Raw genomic sequence first — 13,567 nt, forward strand, 5'->3', positions numbered from 1 at the left:
ATACCCTCCAACATTTCTCCAATGAAAATAGGGGTGTCCTATTCTATTACTGCTACTACTGCTACTATATTTGCACCCTGCCCGACAGGGTTGCCCCAGCCACTCTGGGCAGCTACCAACATATATAAAAACACAATAGAACATAAAACATTTAAAAACTTCCCTATACAAGGTTGCCTTTAGATGTCTTCTAAAGGTTGTATAGTTACTTATCTCCTTGGCTCGGGGGGGTGTGTGTGTCACATAACTCCATACCCTCCAACATTTCTCTGATGAAAATGGGGGCATCCTAAGGAAAAGTGGGGCATTCTGGGATCAAGTGTCTCTATTTTCCAGGGACAGTCCTGGATTTACAGAAGCCATCCCGGTTTCTGATTTGATTCTGGAATGTTCTGCAAAACTTGTTGTTGTTGTTTAGTCATTTAGTCATGTCCGACTCTTCGTGACCCTATGGACCAGAGCACACCAGGCACTCCTGTCTTCCACTGCCTCCCGCAGTTTGGTCAAACTCATGCTGGTAGCTTTGAGAACACTGTCTAACCATCTCGCCCTCTGTCGTCCCCTTCTCCTTGTGCCCTCACTCTTTCCCAACATCAGGGTCTTTCCCAGAGAGTCTTCTCTTCTCATGAGGTGGCCAAAGTATTGGAGCCTCAGCTTCAGGATCTGTCCTTCTAATGAGCACTCAGGGCTGATTTCCTGAGGAATGGATAGGTTTGATCTTTGCAATCCATGGGACTCTCAAGAGTCTCCTGGACATCCCTATTTTCATCGGAGAAATATTGGAGAGTATGGAATTATGCGACTGCCCCAAGCCTAGGAGATGTATATCCTTTAGAAGACATCTGAAGGCAGCCCTGTATAGTTTTATTATGTTGGGGGGTGTTTTTTTTTTAATGTTGGAAGCTACTCAGAGAGGCTGGGGCAATCCAGTCAGATGGGTGGGGTTTGAATAAAATGATGATGATGGTGTTGATTATGGACTAGGACAACCTTGTTTTCATCAGAGAAATGTTGGAGGGTATGCAATAATAAACATCCAAAGTTTTCATCTTGATGGATCAGCATTTTCAGAAAGGGAGAACATTTCATCAAGCTGTTTTGATCTTCACACCAGGGAGTGCTGAACTGGGCTGGGGTTTGCTGGATCCTGAGTGAGTCCCATAGCTGGGCCCATTGGGCCCAGTTTGCCTGCCCGCTCTCCCAATGGGTGCCCAGGTTGCCGCTGCACTAGTGGCTCTGTCACTCTGCAGAGCCTCAGTATTGGCAGCAAGGCTTGTTCTGTCAGGGAGTAAGTCCATGAGGGCTTCCTTCTGTATAAACATGCATAGGATTCTGTTGCATGTTGCAGACACCGAGTGTTGTTCAGAAACAACTGCACAGAAGCCTCAGTAGGTACTTCTTTAAGACCTATATTGGTTATACCTGTTTAACTATTCTGGTTTCCCCCAAATAATTTTGGGTAGTAAATTTATTTAGAAGATTGCCAGCCCCTAGCTCAAAGGTGCCACTGAAGACTTGGAGGACACACCATTGATGAATTAGACGAGAACTTTATTGTCAAATAAGAACCGAACAGCAGCAGGAAGCCCCTGATTCCACCCAGATTAAACTTAATTCAATGCCACCTGGTGAGTAAATGATATAATGACACTTTCCATCCATTAGGACCCCCTCTCAAATTCTGCCAGACTTGCCAGCTGCATATATCCTTGAACCAGCCCAACAGGAACACACACAGAGACGTATAGTCCCAGCAAGAGAGTTTACCCACTGACTTTTAGTGGATTAGGTTTACAGAACATTTAATCGAGTGGCCTTCTGTCTACTATATTAAAGGTTGCTGGTATTGCCAGCCCAACAAATGATAACTACAGTTAAGTCCCATGGAAAGCAAGAGAAGACTGAGTGGAATTCATTTCCATGGGGAGAAAGCATTTCATAGATAGGAAGCTACGACAGAAAGCTCCCCTTCTCTCATTGTCACCCTCCAGACCTTCTTTGGAGCCCTTATTTTATCACAGGTTTAAATTAGAGTGTAGAAATATGGTCAGGAGGGGCACTGAGCTTCCTGCCCACCAGCTCCCTCTGCCTTAAGCAAAAGTTTGTGAGCACATCAGGAGCTTTTCTCATCCCCATCAGTGCCATGAACTACAATTCATGCAGAGGAGTTGTAGTGATGGTCAAATCTGTCAATTTCCAGGTCTCTACATTTCTCATTTTTTTTCCAGTCTTAAATTCATCTCTCCACATTTCTGCAGCAATTTGCTGCTGCCGTTGTTCCCATGAAAACCAATCAGCATTTCGGTGTGGATTTCTCCTAACAAAAGCATTTTTTGTATGACTAATAGACACATTGTTGCAAGTACTTCCCCCAAATTTAATGTGTTTTTTTGTATGTTGTTTTTGCTAATATGTCCATTTATATGCACACTTTATCCTACTGTGTAAATATACCCGAGTGTGTAAAAAATGGGGAGATGCACTGCAAAATTCGGGGACGTGTGAATTTCCAAGGAAGGCTGTATTTCGGTTTGTGGATCTTGTTTCAGAAAATGTGAATTAAGTACGTCCACCTTTAAATGCTAACCGAATCAAGTTCCTTCTCTGTCCGTAATGCTGGTAGAGAATTTCCCATGCAATTCCAAAATTTCCTCCCTGATCTCTTTGCACACCTTGGTACCTATTTACCTTTGGCTATGCTGGTTCCTTTATATCAGTTGCTTAGAATTCTGCATTCATTCCTGGCATTTGCCATCTTTTAGCTGAGGGATTTAAATGATCTAAACCTTCCTATGTCTGACTGAGCAGGGCTTTGATATTTACTGTTCTTCTGACTTTATTATCATGTGAAATTGTCACTATCATGCTTCCAGCCCTTCCCTCTTGGCTCGTGTTATATTTAACTGTCTGATCTAGAAGAGGAGGCTGGAAACTGCCAGCCACGGGGAGATCTTAATACTGTTTATGCCATTCTGGGTAAGGGGGAAATATACCGTATTTTTCGCTCTATAAGACGCACCAGACCACAAGATGCACCTAGTTTTTGGAGGAGGAAAACAAGAAAAAAAATATTCTGTATTTCAGAAGCCAGAACAGCAAGAGGGATCGCTGCGCAGTGAAAGCAGCAATCCCTCTTGCTGTTCTGGCTTCTGGGATAGCTGCGCAGCCTGCATTTGCTCCATAAGACGCACACACATTTCCCCTTACTTTTTAGGAGGGGAAAAAGTGAGTCTTATAGAGCAAAAAATACAGTATATATATGAAATTGGTGCGTTTTCACAGGGTCGTTGTACAGACTTGCCCCCTTCTTGTGTGTGCACATATCAGAAGCACATTGTGCAAAAGACCTGGATGCACTCCTATGCTTACTGAATTTCAGCTCTTTGTGTGAATTTCAGGAAAGAGGGCAGGATCTGTAGGAGTGCTTTGATGGCCTTGATGGTGAATCCATTGCTGGCCTACTTCTTAGGGCCCACTCAAACTTACCTACAAAACTCAGATTTTACTTAATCAGTTTGCCCCTGGACCTGGGTGGCTTCTGTTCAGATGTGATTTTAACTTGGTGTTTCCATGTCTCTTCTCCCCATTTCCCAATACAGTGGTGGTACCTCGGGTTACATATGCTTCAGGTTACAGACGCTTCAGGTTACAGACTCCGCTAACCCAGAAATAGTACTTCAGGTTAAGAACTTTGCTTCAGGATGAGAACGGAAATCATGTGGTGGCGGTGCGGCAGCAGCAGGAGGCTCAGGTTAAGAACAGTTTCAGGTTAAGAACAGACCTCTAGAATGAATTAAGTTCTTAAACCGAGGTACCACTGTATTTGATGTTTCAAGCAATGCTATGTCTGTAGAAACTGTTGTTTTAAAATGTTTTTTAAAAGTTTTAATGCTATAACCCACTCTGGGACCTTAGAGTGAAGAGTGGGTTAATAATAATAATAATAATAATACAGTCATACCTCGGGTTACAGATGCTTCAGGCTGTGAGTTTTCGGGTTGCACACCGCGCCAAACCCGAAGTACCAGAACGGGTTACTTCCGGGTTTCGATGCTCACGCATGCGTAGAAGCGCTAAATCGCGCTTTGCGCATGCACAGAAATGCCGAATTGTGACCCCTGTGTGCACAGACACGGCGCTGTGGGTTGCGAATGCTGCAGGTTGCGAACGTGCCTCCTGCACGGATCACGTTCACAACCCGAGCATCCACTGTATATGATAGCGTTGAAAAATGCATTACAATTAGGCAAAATTGATTTGCGGAATTATGTTCATCAGCTGAAATTGCGCACAAATTGGTATATTTGGAGAAATTTGACCTAACATGCTGATGAATTTTCCTGAGGACTTATTTAAAATTTTAAATAAAATGCAAACCAATATGGGAATGTGGAAAACTGGATGAGAGAGAGAAAGAAAGAAAGAAAGAAAGAAAGAAAGAAAGAAAGAAAGAAAGAAAGAAAGAAAGAAGGAAATGGAGAGAAACTGAAATTGAGATATTTGGCAACCCCCCACCCTACAGCCCCTAATTCCCTCACAAGCACCTATTTCTCCATAATATATATATATATTAGTTGAGAGAACATCATTACAAACAAGGCAAAAGAAGCAGATTCTTTTTCCAGATGGATCCAACAGCATTACAGTTAAAGCAGCCAACCCTTTCAAGACCTATTTCCCCTCCTTGAATGCTCCCCCCAACTTCCATTTGCTGCAAAGACACAAAACTCAATTAGTTATTAATTGGTGCATGTTAAAATTCATTAACTCTGCATATGAAGCTTAAGCTATAATTAACTGTCTTCCTTGCCTTCTTCTTCTTCTTCTTTTAAAAATCCAGGTACAAAATCTCCTTTGTTAATAGGAAAGAAAGGAAACGTAAGTCCCCAAGACATATAGCTGCCCAGTGGCGTCCCTGAGAGTCCCCTCCACAGTGCTGGCAACATGACAAGCCCAGAGGGATCATCAGAGTCAACCCCCTCATTGCAGCGCCTGAGTATTTGTTCTCTAGGTAGGAGTCAAAAGTAGAAAGCAGAATAACCAAGCCCTACGAGGTTTTTTATTTAGCATCCCCAATGTTCTGATCTTGACAACATATGTGCATTCTCCCCCACTCCTCCGCCCTTTGCATTTATTCTGCATGGCTTCCCGCTTTAAACCTTACCCGAAAGGTAATACAAGATAGAGTCATAGCCCACATATGCAGCAGCGTGGGGGGGAAACAGTGATTTTAAAGTAAAATGAGCAGTGAAATTAATTTACATGTCAGGTTCCCGGGCTAATGTCCCAGTGCCTTTCGATGGAATTTGCATATATTCACATCGCCTCTCTTGCTGGGGATGGGATGTGTGCAAGGCTGATGCAAAGCTCCTTCTGTTGTTGCTGCTGCTGCTGTTGTGGTCATTGCCGTTGTTTCGTTTGCAAAATGCTTCCTAGGGGGGGGGGGAAAGCTCAAAGTGATTTCGCAATGCAACGGAAACATGTATAAAACAGTAACAACTATTGAGCATGTAAAAGCCATTAGAAACAACTACGTATTTTTTAAAAAATAATCTTTATTAGTTTTTCAATTAGATACTCCACATACACATATTGCATTACATTTTACATTTATACTTGCTCTTCAGAGCTGACTTCCCTCCTTCCTTCTTCTGGTTTTTTAGATCACATATAATTTTATCGCATTATTTTCTTCCATTTTATATACTGTTATTCATTTTCCATATTTGTCCATAGTGTATCCATAAACAAGTAAGTCCTCATGTTTATACAATTCTTGTCGTCTGTCTGTATTCATTTACGACTACTGTTAGCTATATTAGTTTCCTTATACATTTTGCTTCTTCTTATTTTCATTATCCATCACTTTTCTTAATCTTTCCCGTTATGAGGTTTGTTTCCAATTCTACTGGTTTTACTATTTCATCTTATCTTTCCTATATACAACATAAATTTTTCCCATTTTTTTTGAAATGTTTCCTCGCTTTGTTGTCGAATTTCCCCTGTTAGTTTGGCTATTTCTGCATATTCCATTACCTTCTGTCGCCATTCTTCTACTGTTGGTAATTGCTGCTGTTTCCAAACCTGGGCTAGAAGAAATCTCGCTGCTGTTGAGAAACAACTACATATTTTCTTTTTAGGCAGTTTATTTATAAGAGAAATTGAAAACAATTTAAATTCTAGTGCAAGCCATCAGTTGGGATAAACACCTACACTTACAGTGTTGTATCAGTGTGATGGTTGATACTGCAAGAGCAAATGCTATTATCCCCATACCTTTTGAGACGTTGCTGGCATGAAAAACTGCCTTACAATCAGGACTGTTGTGTGTTTTTTTTGCAGTTGAATTTTTATTAAAGCTTGAAAGAATAACTACACCCCCAAAAAATAAGCATCAAAGATTGAGCATTTTTTTAACATAAAAATTAAAAGAAAATAGATAGAGAAGAAAAAGGGAGAAAACTTCTGATTTGCCATCTAATAGCTTTAAAAAACTTAATGATTGGCAACCCCTTCTGGACTTTCTGCACAATAAGGAAAATGAACTTGTGATATCGAGGTTTGAAGATGGGGAAAAAGAAGAAGTTGACTTGTGAAAAGTAGAAGAGTTGAATGTTATGATGAAGTAAGAACCTTACAATGGGGATTTCGACCACACCATAAAAGGCACATTTTCCCTACGCATCAACCCTATAGGCTTTTCTTTTTTTTCCTGGAAGAGATAACAACAAAAACCTATGTATGTCTATTTAGAATTAAGTTCCCCTATTTTCAGGGGGTTTTTTTGTCGAGGTAAGTCTGTGTAGAATCATAGTTTAGGATTCCCTGGACTGTGTGCCAGAGATGGAGAATTTGTTTCCCTCCAGATGTTGGTGAGCAACAACATCTGTACCCATTTGTATGTATTAAATCTGGAGAAGGTGTCAAGGGTGTCGCCACGAAATGGCTGCTGTGTACAAATGGCCAGCCACAAAATGGCTGCAGTCAGAGAATGGCCACTCACAAAATGACCAGCATTCCTCTTGACTTGTATTGTTTGGGTAGAGTTGATGGGTCTCTGGGCCTATTTAGGACTTGAACCAGGGTTTCCTGAACTTCTGAAATCATTGGCCTCTTGATGAGCTTACAGAGTTGTCATCAACCCCAACCCAAATTCTTAGGAATGTAAATGGAATAAAGTCAATTTATATCTATAGATAATCAACATTGATGTAGCCAAAAGCATTTCTTATATTATACCTCCACTGCTGGAGCTAGTATGCCTTTGAATTCCAGTTGCATGGAATCACAGGTGGGGAAACCATTGTCCTCGGTTTCTGCTGGCAGGTTTCTCACTGGGGACATTTGGTTGGCTACTGTGAGAACAGAGCCCTGAACCAGATGAGCCTTTGACCTGAACCATCATGGCTCTTCTTGTGTTCTTATCTTCTTATTGTTTAGGAAAAACTGGTTGAAGTAAGCACTCAGTTTCCAGGAATGTAGGGCAAACCTTCAGTGATCTTCCCTGCCTTCTGACATGTAGCTCTCTGGGGTGGTCTGCTGGAAATATGAGGACGGATTTCTAGAAATTCCAAGAGGAGATCGATATAGCATTTCTACTCAAGCAGAGAAGAATGACATGCACCTCTGTGCCCAGGAAACTAGGGGGCTCCAAATGAGTCACTTTTGTTGGTCTCGCTTGGATCTGAGCTCTAAAAATTTGTAAGTTATGTTTCAGCTCCAAGGCCTTCTGTCTTTTTTTCTTTCTTTTTTGGGGACAGTTCTGGCAAAAAGCTCTCTTTCCATTTTTGTCTGTCAAGTGGAAGGAAGAAGTGGCAAGGGAAAATGAGCATGGCTGCCAGAAAACTGGGGCAAACCAGTGGCCTAGTTTATTGCATTTGTTTATGGCAGTAGCAGAAAGAAGGCAGCAACAACAGGAGGGGGTTGGGGAGAGTTGGGGCCAGAAGGAATCTGAATGCCTGTTACCAACTTCTCTTCTGCTCCCTGGTCAGGGAGAAGCTTCAGTGACAAGCAGGAGACAGATTGAGGGCTTGCCGAAACTTTGCCTCTTCCCGCCTGCCCTGCGGGTATCCATTCCATGTAGGATTTCTCCTTCATTCCCCACTGTCCCATCTCCAGCAGAAATACCTGCTAGCAATAGTGGCTTGCAAAACTGCTTTCATGTCTGTGCTTGCGGTGGTTGAAAAGCAGTTTGGCACTGCAGGGAAATCAAAGGAGGAACCCTGTTGAACAATGGACTGTAATGGATTTTCTGTTGGAAGTGCAGCAGCAGGGATCCTTCAGTTTGTAACTTAAGGTTAATTCTGTCAGTGTCAAAATCAACTAGCCTGCATAAAGCACAGCATACAAATGTTTGCACATACTTTTTTAAAAAAATGCAAACAGATGTAAAAATGGGGCAAAGAGAATGAAAAAATGAGAAATGGAGAACAAATAGATTCACCTATTTCCTCAGTCAGACTCTGGTCCATTCCTGATGGCATCCGTAGATGAATGACTAGATACTATTCTGTTTCAGTAAAATGTATCTGTGTAGTTGTAATCTCTTTGACACTTGACTCCTTCTCATGTTTACTGAGAAATTGGCCCAACTGATCTCCCCGGAAAGCTTTCTTTACTCTGCGATGGAAATTGATTCGTTATTACCCAGCCTGAACCTTCAACTCAGGCTGAGCTACAAATTTAAATTAATAACATTTCACCAAAGAATAACTCAACAATTCCTCGCCATTTCTTCTGTGGAATGTTTAGGTGGGTTTCAAAGGCCATCCACCCCTCTGCTATGAATTGCAATTGATCATAAACCATAAATCAGTTGGTTCCTACGGGAGGAAAGGTGGCTTATAAATCTGATAAGTAAAACAAAAAGAAAACAAATCAAAACAAAAAAAGAGTTGATAACAAGTGTGCTCAGGTTCCCATTTGCTGTCCTGGGAACGATGCGTGAAATTTGTTGGCAACGGGTGGATTTTTGACACTCTGTCTCTTGTAAACAAAGAGATTACCTTATCAAGGACTCGGAGTTTGCTGTATATCCAGGTGGTTTCATTATGCTATCAAAATCTTAACAGTGGCATTATAATAAGATCGGTGTTTGCTTTGCCAAGAGCAATGAATAATACAAACAATGCCTGCTAAAATCATTACTATTTCATTCCGATGGGAAGCTGAGAGCCACCCTCTGATTAAAATTAAAAGGAAACAAACATGGGGCTTGTGTGTGTGTGTGTGTGTGTGTGTGTGTGTGTGATGGTGATAGACACACAGCTGGAGAGAATGAACTCCAGGGTCTAGCTGACAGCAGGTATAACGCAAGCATGAAGTGCCAACTTTCCTTTCTATAAGTAAATATCCTCTATTATTCAGATTTGCTCCCCTGCCATTGTTGATCATTGCCATTACTTCTTATATGCCACTCTTCTTTCCAGGAGCTCTGAGCTGCTTACCTATGGTTCCCAGGTGGTGTCCAATTTGGGCAACTTCTAGAGCTGTATCCACTTAGCTTCCGCAGCATCGCATGCCTTTTATATTGTTCTCTGGGCCATATTCGCTTATGCAAAGAGAGTCAAAATTGCTTGGCTGGATGGAGTGAAATCCTATTTAACACCGTTTCTCAGACTGGCCAGCCGAATACCTCTGGGGGCAGGGCTTTGCTTTTCCTCAGTCACTTGTCTCCTCTGTATTCTGCACATAAGGTCATACAACACATTAGGCTTAACGCACAGTGTGCTGTTACCTCTCTTGTTTTTATTAAATTACCTGTAGTCATGGTGTGTGGTTGTGACTGGGACCACAGTATGTGAGGAGAGGGGAGTTGTCCCTCCCATCCCAAGGCATTGCTCACCCACCTCTAAATATCCCCCATGCACCTATGAGGATAAGTAAAAAAGAAGGAGTTATCATTGGCACCACTGAGAACTTCCATATCCACTCTGGGTGGCTTCCAACAATATAAAAGCACAATAAAACATTAAACATTAAAAAAAGCTTCCCTATACATGGCTAGCTTCAGGTGTCTCCTAAAAGTTGTATAGCTACTTATCTCCTTGGCTCGAGGGTCACATAACTCCATACCCTCCAACATTTCTCAGGTGAAAATAGGGGCATCCTAAAAGGAAAGCAGAGACATCAGCATCCTAAAAAGCAGAGACATCACCTTGCCGACAAAGGTCTGTCTAGTTAAAGCTATGGTTTTCCCAGTAGTGATGTATGGAAATGAGAGCTGGACCAGAAAGAAGGCTGATCGCCGAAGAATTGATGCTTTTGAATTCTGGTGCTGGAGGAGACTCTTGAGAGTCCCATGGACTGCAAGAAGATCAAACCTATCCATTCTGAAGGAAATCAGCCCCAAGTGCTCACTGGAAGGACAGATTCTGAAGCTGAGGCTCCAATACTTTGGCCACCTCATGAGAAGAGAAGACTCACTGGAAAAGACCCTGATGTTGGGAAAGATTGAGGGCACAAGGAGAAGGGGACGACAGAGGACGAGATGGTTGGACAGTGTTCTCGAAGGTAAAAGCATGAGTTTGACCAAACTGCGGGAGGCAGTGGAAGACAGGAGTGCCTGGCGTGCTCTGGTCCATGGGGTCACGAAGAGTTGGACATGACTAAACAACAGCAAGAAAAAGCAGGACATTCTAGGATCAAATCAGAAACTGGGATGGCTTCTGTAAATCTGGGACTGTCCCTGGGAAACAGGCACACTTGGAGGGTTTGAACCCCCCCCCCCAATATTCATATCCAGTTAGAGGGGGCAGGATTGTGGTGGTGGGGAGTTGAAGCTAGGGATGAGCCTTCTGGACTCTGACCACTCCCAAACAACCCCAAACCTCCTTGCCGGTGAGTCATTGCTGCTAACTGTGTGGAGAGGAACTGGAAGTGTGGTGCAAACAGCCTGGCAGGAACACTGGATTGGTTCCACTGGTGTGTTTGCACTGCGCTGACCTCACCACTCCCAACAAGCAGCAATGACTCACCTGCCAGGAGGTCAGGTAAGTACCTCCACCCCACCATGCCATCCACTACTGCCAGAGATCTACCCAGAGCCGTCTTTACCTGGGGGTGCAAGAGGTGCTGTCTTTTCCTGGGGGGCACCAAATTATGGGGGGGGGCGCCAAATGTTTACCTACTGTATACCAGTCCCTCTGGATCAGCGGCAGTGAAAATTAATGGAACGAAAGTCTCTGCCCCCCCATCGCTCTGTTACTCCGTAGTGTCAAATATTCCCAATGAGTCAGGAAACAAAAGCAGTTATTTCTGCTGCATCATTGTTACAGGTGAGCGATTTTCCTTCCCACAAAAAGCTCAGCAACTTTGAGTTTGCTCCCCCCCAAAATAGGGGTGGCTAAACTAAATTTGGGGGCGCTGGGTGGATCTTTGCACCCTGGTGGTGCATATGCTAAAGACGGCCCTGGATCTACCAATAGATGCCTCTGCACCAGAGGGTTTTTTAAATAATAATAATAATAATAATAATAATAATAATAATAATAAGCTCAATATGTTTAAGACAGAGCTCTTCCTCAGGGCCATCCTTGAACAGTAACCAGTTTCAAGCTGGCATCTAAAACGCTGAAGTCATGGAGTTGTGCAGGTTCCTTGGTTGTTCAAGGATGCTGATGGGTCAATGTGCCGGGGTCAGTTTAAAATAATAATAATACTATTCTGCACTTTCAGGCAGGTCTTCTTCCTTCTTCTCCCTTGAGAGAAAATGACACATCAAATCCTGGAAGGAAAAAAACCTGTTGAGTTTAGCCAATCAAACAGAACATGCAAATGTGGGTAGCAATTAATAACAGTAAACAATGGAGGGGCAGAGTCTTGGGAGGCGATAGCAGAGATTCCAGAAGCATTGTAAACCAATTATTTTAGCAGAAGATGTGGGAAGTAGTAAAAGCAAGAGTGAGCACAAAATAAAGCTAATCACAAAGGCTCTCCTTTGCATCCCAATGAGGCAATGCCCTTGCCCAGCTGCTCAAAATGAAGCGGGACTTCTAGGTAATAAATATTAGTTGTTCCAGATATGCAAGATGCCGATTCCGCTCGCTGCTTGGCTTCAAGCAGAAAGGAGTTTTCAGCTTCCTTCTTCTGGAAAGCAGTGACCCCAAAACTCTACCATTAGTAACAATAATTAAAAGGGGCTCTCAAATGGAGTGTATGGATGATTGCTGCTAAAAGGAACGTTCTCATTAATTTATTGCAGATTTTTAACGTGGCTTCATTAGGACTTGTCTGCTGAAGGCTCCTTAGCACCCAAGGGACTCTCCAGCACACACTTTAGATTCCGTCCATGTTGCTCTAGAAGGTAGAAGAATTGGGCTTTGATGCCCACTATGTGGCCTTGGAAAGCCCTCCTAGAACAATGGGCTTTATCGTTTATCAGTGGAATTGCTTTGCATTTGGAAGGTCCCGGGTTTGACCCCTGACATCCCCAGGTCAGGCTGGGAATGTCTGAAATCCCAGAGAGCTCCTTGAGGTCAGTGTAGACAATATTGAGCAAGATGGGGCAATGGGCTGGCTCAGTAGAAGGCCGTTCCCATGGGAAGTGGATTTACTGCAGGCAACCTGGAACTCCATTCACAAAACCTTTTCTTCGAATTCCAGGTGTTTGGGAGCAGGTTGTGGTTACTACATCGCTGCCAGAAGTTGAAGTAAATTCAGCTCACATTTGCAAGGCATGCATGCAGAGAATCACATATGAATCAGGCCTGAAACATTACGACTTGAGTGCGAGAAACCACTGATATATAGATTTTTCAAAACAAAGTGTGATCTGGCAAAAACAGAGCCACTGAGTCTTGGGGCTCCTCACCACCATCCTGTCTGGTTATTTTGTGTTACTTTTAGAAGCATTAGTCAAGGGTGAAGAACTTTATAACCAGGGGCTGAATGCATACCCTCCAACCGTCCCTCTTTGCCCGGGACATTCACGGAATTACAGAAGCCATCCTGGCTTCTAATTTGGTTCCAGAAGGTCCCGTGGATGAGCCAGTATTGATGCTTGCAGGTGACTTGTGCAGCACCAAAAGATGCTCATCTTTTGGTGTGGCGCTCTTGTGTCAATCAGTTGACTCGTGCGGCAGCACCGCACCAAAGACACACACCCTGATTTTTGTCAGACTAATGCTGGAGGGTATCTAAATGGTGGGATGTGGGTGGCGCTGTGGGTTAAACCACAGAGCCTAGGATTTGCCAATCAGAAGGTCGGTGGTTCGAATCCCCATGACGGGGTGAGCTCCTGTTACTCAGTCCCTGCTCCTGCCAACCTAGCAGTTTGAAAGCACGTCAAGTGCAAGTAGATAAATAGGTACTGCTCCGGCGAGAAGGTAAATAGCGTTTCCGTGCGCTGCTCTGGTTCGCCAGAAGCAGCTTGGTCATGCTGGCCACATGACCCAGAAGCTGTACGCTGGCTCCTTCGGTCAATAAAGCAACCCCAGAGTCGGCCATGACTGGACCTAATGGTCAGGGGTCCCTTTACCTTTATCTATCTAAATGGTATTCTGCCCTGGGCACGCCCACTTCCCAGGCCATATCACTCTCACAGGCCACACCTCTCTTGTGTGGGATG

At 43.3% G+C, this 13,567-nt stretch overlaps 1 long non-coding RNA gene across 1 annotated transcript in view; it reads left to right on the forward strand.

Annotated features, from left to right (window-relative positions):
- The first annotated feature begins 325 nt into the window (after positions 1-325).
- Positions 326-13,567, forward strand: part of LOC309350463 — a 597,274-nt gene continuing 584,032 nt past the window's right edge. The window contains exon 1 of the long non-coding RNA XR_014160402.1: positions 326-406. This is a non-coding gene — a long non-coding RNA (uncharacterized lncRNA). The remainder of the gene's footprint in view (positions 407-13,567) is intronic.

Source organism: Podarcis erhardii (genome assembly GCF_964252035.2).
Source record: "Podarcis erhardii genome assembly, chromosome: 9".
NCBI classification, from domain to species: domain Eukaryota; kingdom Metazoa; phylum Chordata; class Lepidosauria; order Squamata; family Lacertidae; genus Podarcis; species Podarcis erhardii.